The sequence below is a fragment of the Stegostoma tigrinum genome, chromosome 12 (genome assembly GCF_030684315.1).
Source record: "Stegostoma tigrinum isolate sSteTig4 chromosome 12, sSteTig4.hap1, whole genome shotgun sequence".
Lineage (NCBI taxonomy): Eukaryota > Metazoa > Chordata > Chondrichthyes > Orectolobiformes > Stegostomatidae > Stegostoma > Stegostoma tigrinum.
Genome location: NC_081365.1, coordinates 32,066,298 through 32,074,795, shown reverse-complemented (window position 1 = coordinate 32,074,795; position 8,498 = coordinate 32,066,298).

Below are 8,498 nucleotides of genomic sequence, written 5' to 3'. Positions count from 1 at the left end.
ATCAAAGTCAAATTTGTTTAGTCAATTTGTTCAGAGATCTGATATTGTTTCAGAACAATTTCATTCAAAGATTTGTCAATGAGTCAACTGAGTTGTGCAGCTCATTCTTGCTGTCAGTATTTGCTTTTGCTGTTACATTTTGCTGATTTTTGTCTTCTGCATTTTCTTCTGCAGCAGGAATAGAAAACATTTCCACGAACCCTGTAGGTTCTGCAGCTTCCTTTTTGTTGACAGTGTGAAACAATTTGTCTTCTGCTAACTTGGGTAGTCTCAATCAAGTATCTCTCCTTTCTGGGCTCTGTCATGAATCTAGGAAGCTCATGAAATCGGTCTCCAATTGCTCTTATCAAGTGGTGAGCAATGCCTTGTTTCTGAATCAGTAATTCTCTTGGAACTTGTTGAAAACCTGCTTCTGCAAGGATACTGTGATCGAGTCACATCTGCAAACTCAAAATCGGAAACTGTTGATCGCAGATCATATAAACATGATCAACTTTTGTGCCTCTTCTGTTGCAATGTTACTTGCAACATAACTTTGCTCTTGAGGGCTATTCTAAGTGCAGCATGTAGTCTCGTCTCGGTAGGTATAATTTTTGCTATTTCAGTCATAGTATTTGATTGGGTAGGACAGTGACACTTTTTTCTTGTACCAATCTTAAATTAACGAGCTCCATTCATATATAAAAAAAGTTCTATCAAACAGAGGTCAGTTGAATCACTAATTTCCCCTCAATTCTTCTGGTACCTTTTCTCGTGGCGATTACAGTATCACACTCTTTACACGGAAAGCCTCCACCACTATTGCTGCTCTGAAACAGAGCCCTACTCCTGCACATCTTCTGGAGGTGCCTTATAGTTTTACAGGTGTAGCTTTCTTTTATCAGAGCTGCATGCTGCTTGTGCTTGTGAGGCTTTTCTGTTCCACAGCGCTGATGCTGACTCTTAGTATCTGCTGTTGCCTACCTTTTGTGTTGACTTGTGACTGTATATTTTTTGAGTGTTTCTACCTTATAAAATGGATAGATTCTGATGATTTCCAGTTGTTAGATTGTCAAATCCTCAGGATTTGTTTATGCATCTTCCTAGTTTCTGTTTCCAGCACAATTTCATTAGCTTTACAAAGACATCTTTCATTGGACCAAATTAAGTTTAAAATTATTGATAAGTTTTTCTCTACAACAATTCTACTTCTTACCTCAAGTCTTTGAAGACGTTGACTCCTTGCTGATCTATAATTTTTGTTTCTGCCAGATTCCTTCGGGTTCCCCATCCAGCAGGGGATGTGCCATGATTTTGAGAGTTGGGATATAGAATCCAAATTTCTCTCTTTCATTTCCAGCTGGGTTTATTGATTTAAGAATTCTGATTAATCTACCATTCTCTAACCAAATTGTCTGAGGCCATCTGTAGCACCGTGCCTCTGCCACAGTTGAAACCTGTTAATCTCACACAAAACAGGAGTGAAAGACAGAATCCTGCTTTTCTGCAGGGGTCAGTTGCTTCATTCATTCTGATTCATTGTAGATATAAATTGGCGATTTTTAATCTGCAGAACTGGAGAAAGGACAATATTGGAGAAAGAAGTACCCCTTGTCTGTCTTGCATTCAGATCAATAATATGAAGTACCACTATACTATCTCTGAGTTGAATGAAATAGGAGTTCATCTTTATTTTTTTTTAAATGTTAATGACAGTAATTGTTAACTACTTTCACATAATCTCATTGTACTTCATATAGAAGTAAAACAGGCGTACTTTATAAATTTCTGTACAATTTACTTCCACTCCCCTTGGTAAAGTAATTGCCAGTGTTGGGAATGAGATGTTCTGTCAACCCTGCAAAGTCCTCCTTACTAACATCTGGGGGCTAGTGCCAAAACTGGGAGAGCTGTCTCAGACCAGTCAAACAATGGCCTGAGGTAGTCATGCTCATGGAATCGATACCTCACAGACCATGTCCCAAGCACCACCATCATCACATGTGGTTATGTCGTGCTCCAATGACAGGACAGACCCAACAGTGTTGGCAGTGCTGTGTTTTATAGTTGGGAGGGAATTGCACTGAGAGTCTTTGACAATGCCCCCAAACCCCATGAAGTCTCATGGCTTCAGGTTAGAGATGGGCAAGGAAACCACCTGCTGACTACCATGTGCTACCCACCCTCGGCTAATGAATCAGTACTTTGTCAATGTTGACCAATGTTTGGAGGAAGTGCTGAGTATGACACTCATTCTGGGAGGGAGATTGCAACATCCATCGCCAAGAGTGGCTCGGCAGCAGCGTTAATAATTAAGATCGTTGGGTCCGAAAGGACATAGCTGCTAGACTGGGTCTGTGACAGATGGTGAGGGAACCAACTGAAGGGAAAAACATACTCGACCCTTCCTTAGCGATATGATGGCTGCAGGCGCTTCTGTAAATGACATTGTTGGTGAGAATGACAATCTTCACATTGCAAATTCCCTCCATGTTGCATGGCATTCTCACCATAATAAATGGGACAGACTTGAAATTCATCCAGCAACTCAAGACTGGGCATCCATTCGACATTGTGGGCCATCATCAGCAGAAATGTACTCCAGTACAAATCTGTAACCTCATGGCTCAACATATACCTCACTTAACTATTACCATCAAAGCAGGGCATCACACCTGGTTCAGTGGACAATGGGGGAGGGCTTGCCAGGAGCAGTACCCAGCATACCTTAAAACAACCAAATAACCAAACGGGGCTACTTGCATGCCAACCTTGTGTAAGCAGCAAATGATAGACAGAGCTAAGTTTTCCTACAACGAACAGATCAGATCTCAGCTCCACAGCCTTGCCATATCCAATCGTGAATGATGATGGGAAAACTCACTGGAGCTGGAAGCTCCATAAATATCCCCATCTTCAATGATGGAAGAACCCAGCACATCAGTGCAAATGTAAGGCTGAAACTTTCACAGCAAACTTCAGCCAGACGTACTGAGGTGATGAACCATCTCGGCCTCCTTCAGCGGTCCCTGTTATCACAGGTATCAGTCTTCAGCCAATTCGATTCACTCTGCATGATATCAAAACAGTTGGAGGCACTGGAAGCTGCAGAGGTCACGGGTCCTGACAACACTCCATCAATAATACTGAAGACCTTTGCTCCAGAACTTGCTGTTCCCCTAGCCAAGCTTACAACCCTGGCATCTACCTGACAATGGGGAAAATTGCGCAGATATTTGAAGGGGCAAAAATTGATTTAGGAATTGTCAGCATGATTTTGTGCAAAGAAAATTATTTCTCTCAAACTAGAGTTTTTTAAGGAAGTTACCAAAAAGATTGAGGGTAAAGCAGTCGATTTTACTTACTTAGACTTTAGTAAAGCCTTTGACTTGGTTCCGCTTGGTAGACTAATTAGTAAAGTTAGGTCACATAGACTTCAGGGAGAACTTGCCAACTGGAAAATTGGCTTTATGGCCGGAGAGGGTGATGGAGGATTGTTTTTCGGACTGGAGGCCTGTCACAGGGATCAGTTCTGGCTCCTCTTTTGTTTGTCATTTATATAAATGATTTGGATGAGAATATAGAAGGCATGGTTAATAACTTTGTGGATGACACCAAAATTGGTGACATTGTAGATGGTGAGGAAGTTTTTCTAAGATTACAAAGGAATCTTGATAAAATGGGTCAATCAGCTGAAAAATGATGGATGGGGTTCAGTCTGAATAAATCGGAAGTATTGCATTTTGGCCCAACAAACAAGGGCAGGACTACTGCAGTTAAAAGTAGGACCTTGGGTAGTATTTTAGAACTGAGCAACCTAAGTGTTAAGGTACATAATTCCTTGAAGTTTGAGTCACATACAGACAGAATGGTGAGAAAAGTTCAGCGTGCTTGCCTTCACTGCTTAGTGCTTTGAGTATAGAAGTTGGGAGGTCATGTTGAGGCTATACAGGACATTGGCGAGGCCTGTTCTGGAAGATACTTCTAACATCCGATTAATAAAAATGATTGTGAAAAGTAGTATCTGAAGAAGGGTCTCAATCCAAAACGTCCACTTTCCTGCTCCTCCGATGCTGGCTGTCCTGCTGTGTTCCTCTAGCTCCACTTTGTGTTATCTCCATATTAGACAAACTCACAGGGTTAAAGGCAGTTAAGTCCCGTGGCCCTGCTGGCTTGCATCTTAGGATCCCAAATGAGGTAGGCACAGAGATAATTGACGCATTGGCTGTAATTTTGCAAAAATCCTTGGATTCTGGTAAAGTACCAGATGATAGCAAAACTGCTAATGAAACACCCCTATCCAAAAAGGAATGAGGCGGAAAGCTGGAAACAATAGGTAGATTAGCTAATGTCCATAGTTGGAAAAATGTTGGAATTAATTACTGAGAAAGCAACAGCTCGCATCTAGAAAAACACAATCTAATTAATCAGCGTAAGCATGGCTTCGTGTAAGGGTGATACGTCTAACTAATTAATTTGTTTCGAGGAAGACTCAACCAGAGTGGATGGATGGGAACTAGTGGACATGTTTCTGGACTTCCACAAGAAAGTTGACAAGGTACCTCTCAAAAGGTTAAGTCATAAAATAAGAGCCTGTGGTATTAGAGGTAGTATATTGGTATGGATAGAGAATTGGCTAGTGCGCAGGAAACAGTAGATAGGGATAAGGGGTTCTTTTCAAGGTTTGTGAACTGTGACCTGTGAGTCTCATAGAGACCAGTGCTGGGACTGCAACTGTTTAAAGTATATATTAATGATTTAGGAAGGAAGTAAATGTGCTGTAGCCAAATTTGAAGGTGACACAAAAATAAATGGAAAGGCAAGTTGCAAGATGGATACAAATAGTTTACCGGGAGCTATTGATAGGTTAAGTGGGCAAAAAGTTAACAAATGAAGGATAATGTGGGAAAATGCGAGGTTGTTCATTGTGGAAGGGAGAATATTATTTACGTGGAGATAAACAACAGAAAGCTGCAGCACAAAGGGACTTGGAGGTACATGTACATGAAACACAGAAAGCCAGCACACAGGTACAGCAGGTAATCAGGATGGCCCTTATTTCAAAAAGTTGGAGTGTAATAGTAGGGAAGCCTCACTGCACAAATACAGATTGTTGGTGAGACCACACTGAGAGCAGTATTTCCCTTATTTGGGGAAAGTCTCATTTTGTAGGCAGTTCCTCGAACATTCACTAGGATGATCCCTGGTATAGAGGGATTTTCTTCTGAGCAAAGGCTAAATAGGTTGGGACTATTTAGAAGACTGAGATGTGATTTTATTGAAAGATATCAGATCTTTAATTTCTTGACTGGATAAATGCTGAGACCATGTTTTTTTTTCTCATGAGACGGTCTAGGACAAGAGAAGGGATAGATAAGATAAAAGCAGAGAGGATGTTTCCACTGATGGTTAAAACTGGAACAAGAGGGCATAGCCTCAAAATTAGGGGTAGCAGATTTAGACTGAATTGAGGAGGAGCCTGTTCTACCAAAAGGTAGTGAATCTGTGGAATTCCCTGCCCAGTGAAGTAGTCAAGGCTTCCTCATTGAATATTTTTAAAACTAAGATCATTTTTGAACAGTAAAGGAGTTAAAGGCTATGGTGAAAGGATGGGTAAGTGGAGCTGGCTATGACAGGATCAACCATGATCTTATTGAATGGTGGAGTGAGCTCCAAGGGCCAGATGGCCTACTCCTGCTCCTGGCTCTTATGTAAGAGGGCATAATGTCAAAATAAAGAGGCACCAATTTGAGACCAAGATGAAGAGAAATTTCTACTCTGAGCTGTGAGTCTTTAGAATAACTTGTCACAGAGTTATTGGGGCAGAGGCCTTGTGTACACTTAAGCTGAGATAGATATGTCATTGACCTGTCGGGAATCAAGGGTTACGGGGAATGGCTGAAAACTGGACATGAGGACTGTTTGACCAGCCATGAGCCTATTGAATGGCAGAACAGTCATGAGGGACCAAATAGTCTACTCCTATTCATATCTCTCACAGTCTTATGGTCTGGTTGCCTGTTTCCTGCCAGCCTTCCCATTTTCTGCAGACATTAGGGAGATTTCCTTCTTTTCAAGAAAACATAGACATTTTCCCAAATTTCACAATGCAAAACACAATACCTGCCCCTTGCACATTTCTTAAAATAATCTTCCGTAGCTACGGTCTTAACAAATCTTCACACCAAAATCACAGGTTAAGTTATTAATGTCCCAGTTTATTACAAACCTTAAATTCTTTGCATGACCTCCTTAAACTTAAACCTAGTTTTCAAATTATAAGAATAGATCTGAGATGACTGAAGGGTGACTTGCTCGAGATTGAGGATCTTAAAAAAAATCTCTGGACCTTTTTCTTGTTCAATGTAGCCCTGTTTCATGGAACATGTTTGAAGGGTAACTTCTTTTCATCTTCTATCTTTCCCAACATTGCCTTTTGAAATAATTATTTAGAAGCTCTTCCTCTTTTCCTGATTGAATTTCTAACTTTACTCACGGAGTTTTGAACTCCTCCTCCAAATCTTCCTTCTGTAAGGACTCTGTAACTTCCCTATATGAGTGTGCTTATCTTAGCCCACTCTGTTTATGACTCTTACCATCTTGGCAGTGAAGATTTTCATCTGAAATGCTGCTTTTGCCCTGCTGCTACTTCCAAGAGGACTGCTCACCTTTTCCCTAATTACATACTTTTAGTTGCTCGTTGCGATATCTTAAAATGACCTCATTCATAAACTGGTAAACTCATTTTTCTTAAATACCCTCCTTGATTGTATGGATTTTTTTCCCTAGGTGATGCTACATTAAGTTATTTTCACAATGATTCCACCGCTGATCACCCTGTCCTTTGATGAGGTGTGTAGTTCTTTTTGATTGAAGTAAGGTGGTGACACTAATCCACATTTCTATCCACTTCAAAGTAACACATGGTTAAGCTGATGGGGTACAAATTCTCCTGTCTCAGCTGAGTCTACCAGCCTTGTATGAACAGCAGTGGAGCATACAATACTGAGTCTTAGTGAGAGGAAGCACTCATTTTAAAGATGCCAATTTTATATAATTGCATTAAATACAAGTTACATTGCCTGGCTAGGCATAATTACACAGCCCAGCTGAAGCCAGTAGTAACACTTTTGTATCCATTCAGGCATTCTGTTGGACTACTTCTTAACCCAAAGGTTATGTGATGTTAGCAGGTTGGGTGAACCTTAATAACGGCTTTAATATTGACTATTTCAGAACCATTAACTTATAAAATAGCCAAGTTGCCTATTCTTCCTCGAAGCATTGATGTGGCTTCTTTCATCTCCATTTGAGAAGATAATTAATGCCTCAAATTAATGTCTCAACCAAAAGTATTCACTGTCTTTATGTAAAACATAGTCTGCAACATGTTGCTGGGGCCGAGCAGCATCCACTGGACATTGTTCTGAGGTGGGAGGAGTGCACTGTCTCTGCAAAATTATGCTCGTGCATATGAGTCCCAGTACACAAATCCAAGAGGCCGTTCTCAAGCACACGGCTTCCATTAAGGGTATATAAAGATGTCTGAAAATATCTTAAAAATATCAAGTCCATACCTCCTCAGGCTGGTTAAAAGAAACAATTATAACAATCCCTTAAACACCAGACCTTGGATTGCACCTTCCTATATTTTGGCAAAGTGTCATTTTCAGGATGTTTCATGAAGTGTTTTGTCATGGCTCACAGTGAGTTCTCTCCTGCAATCCTACACTCAGCCTGAGTGAAGTTCTCATGGGGGCCAGGAAACTGTGCTGCTCATGTCCAAGCCACACAGTAAGCTCCACTGTGAGACATGATATGTCATTACCATCACCGTGTAAATTTATTCTGACAATGCTTACACTTCTGTCCCTACTGAACACCTCATGGCCTCTCTTCCCTCGTGCAAACACCAGGTTTGGTACAAGCACAGCAGCACCACCCCCTCCCATTCCCAACATCCCTCTTCCATTCTATCAGCGACTCCTTCACCTCCAAAGAAGAAATCACAGATCCCTCAGAGGAAGCATTTGTAAGGCTGTTTTGTCCACCCTCTAGCAGTTTAAGGGATGGCATCCTAGTGGGTTCTCTTTTTTCAGATTAGATTCAGGGGGGCAATGAGGGAGCACATCATCACTCGGTCTTTGCAACTCAATGAAGAAAGGTGTCAGGTTGCAGGCACCCAGAGGACTGCTGGATCCCGGTCACTTGGTCAGCCTCTGGCAGAAAGTGACCCCATGGTAACTTGAGTAGCTTGGTGCGACTGTGCACACGCATACACATGCACACAAACACACACACACATACACACACGCATCATAGAATCATGCAGTACAGGCACATCGAGTTTGCACTGACAAAAACCCACTCTAAATTTACGCCAATGTCAAGGTTATTTCTTGAGAAGTGTTGATGTCCAAAGGGATTTGGGAGTCTTGCTTTAAGTCACTGAAAGCTAACAAGCAGCAAGTAATTAAGAGGCTTTTATCATCTAAGGATTTGAGTACAGGTGTTAAGAA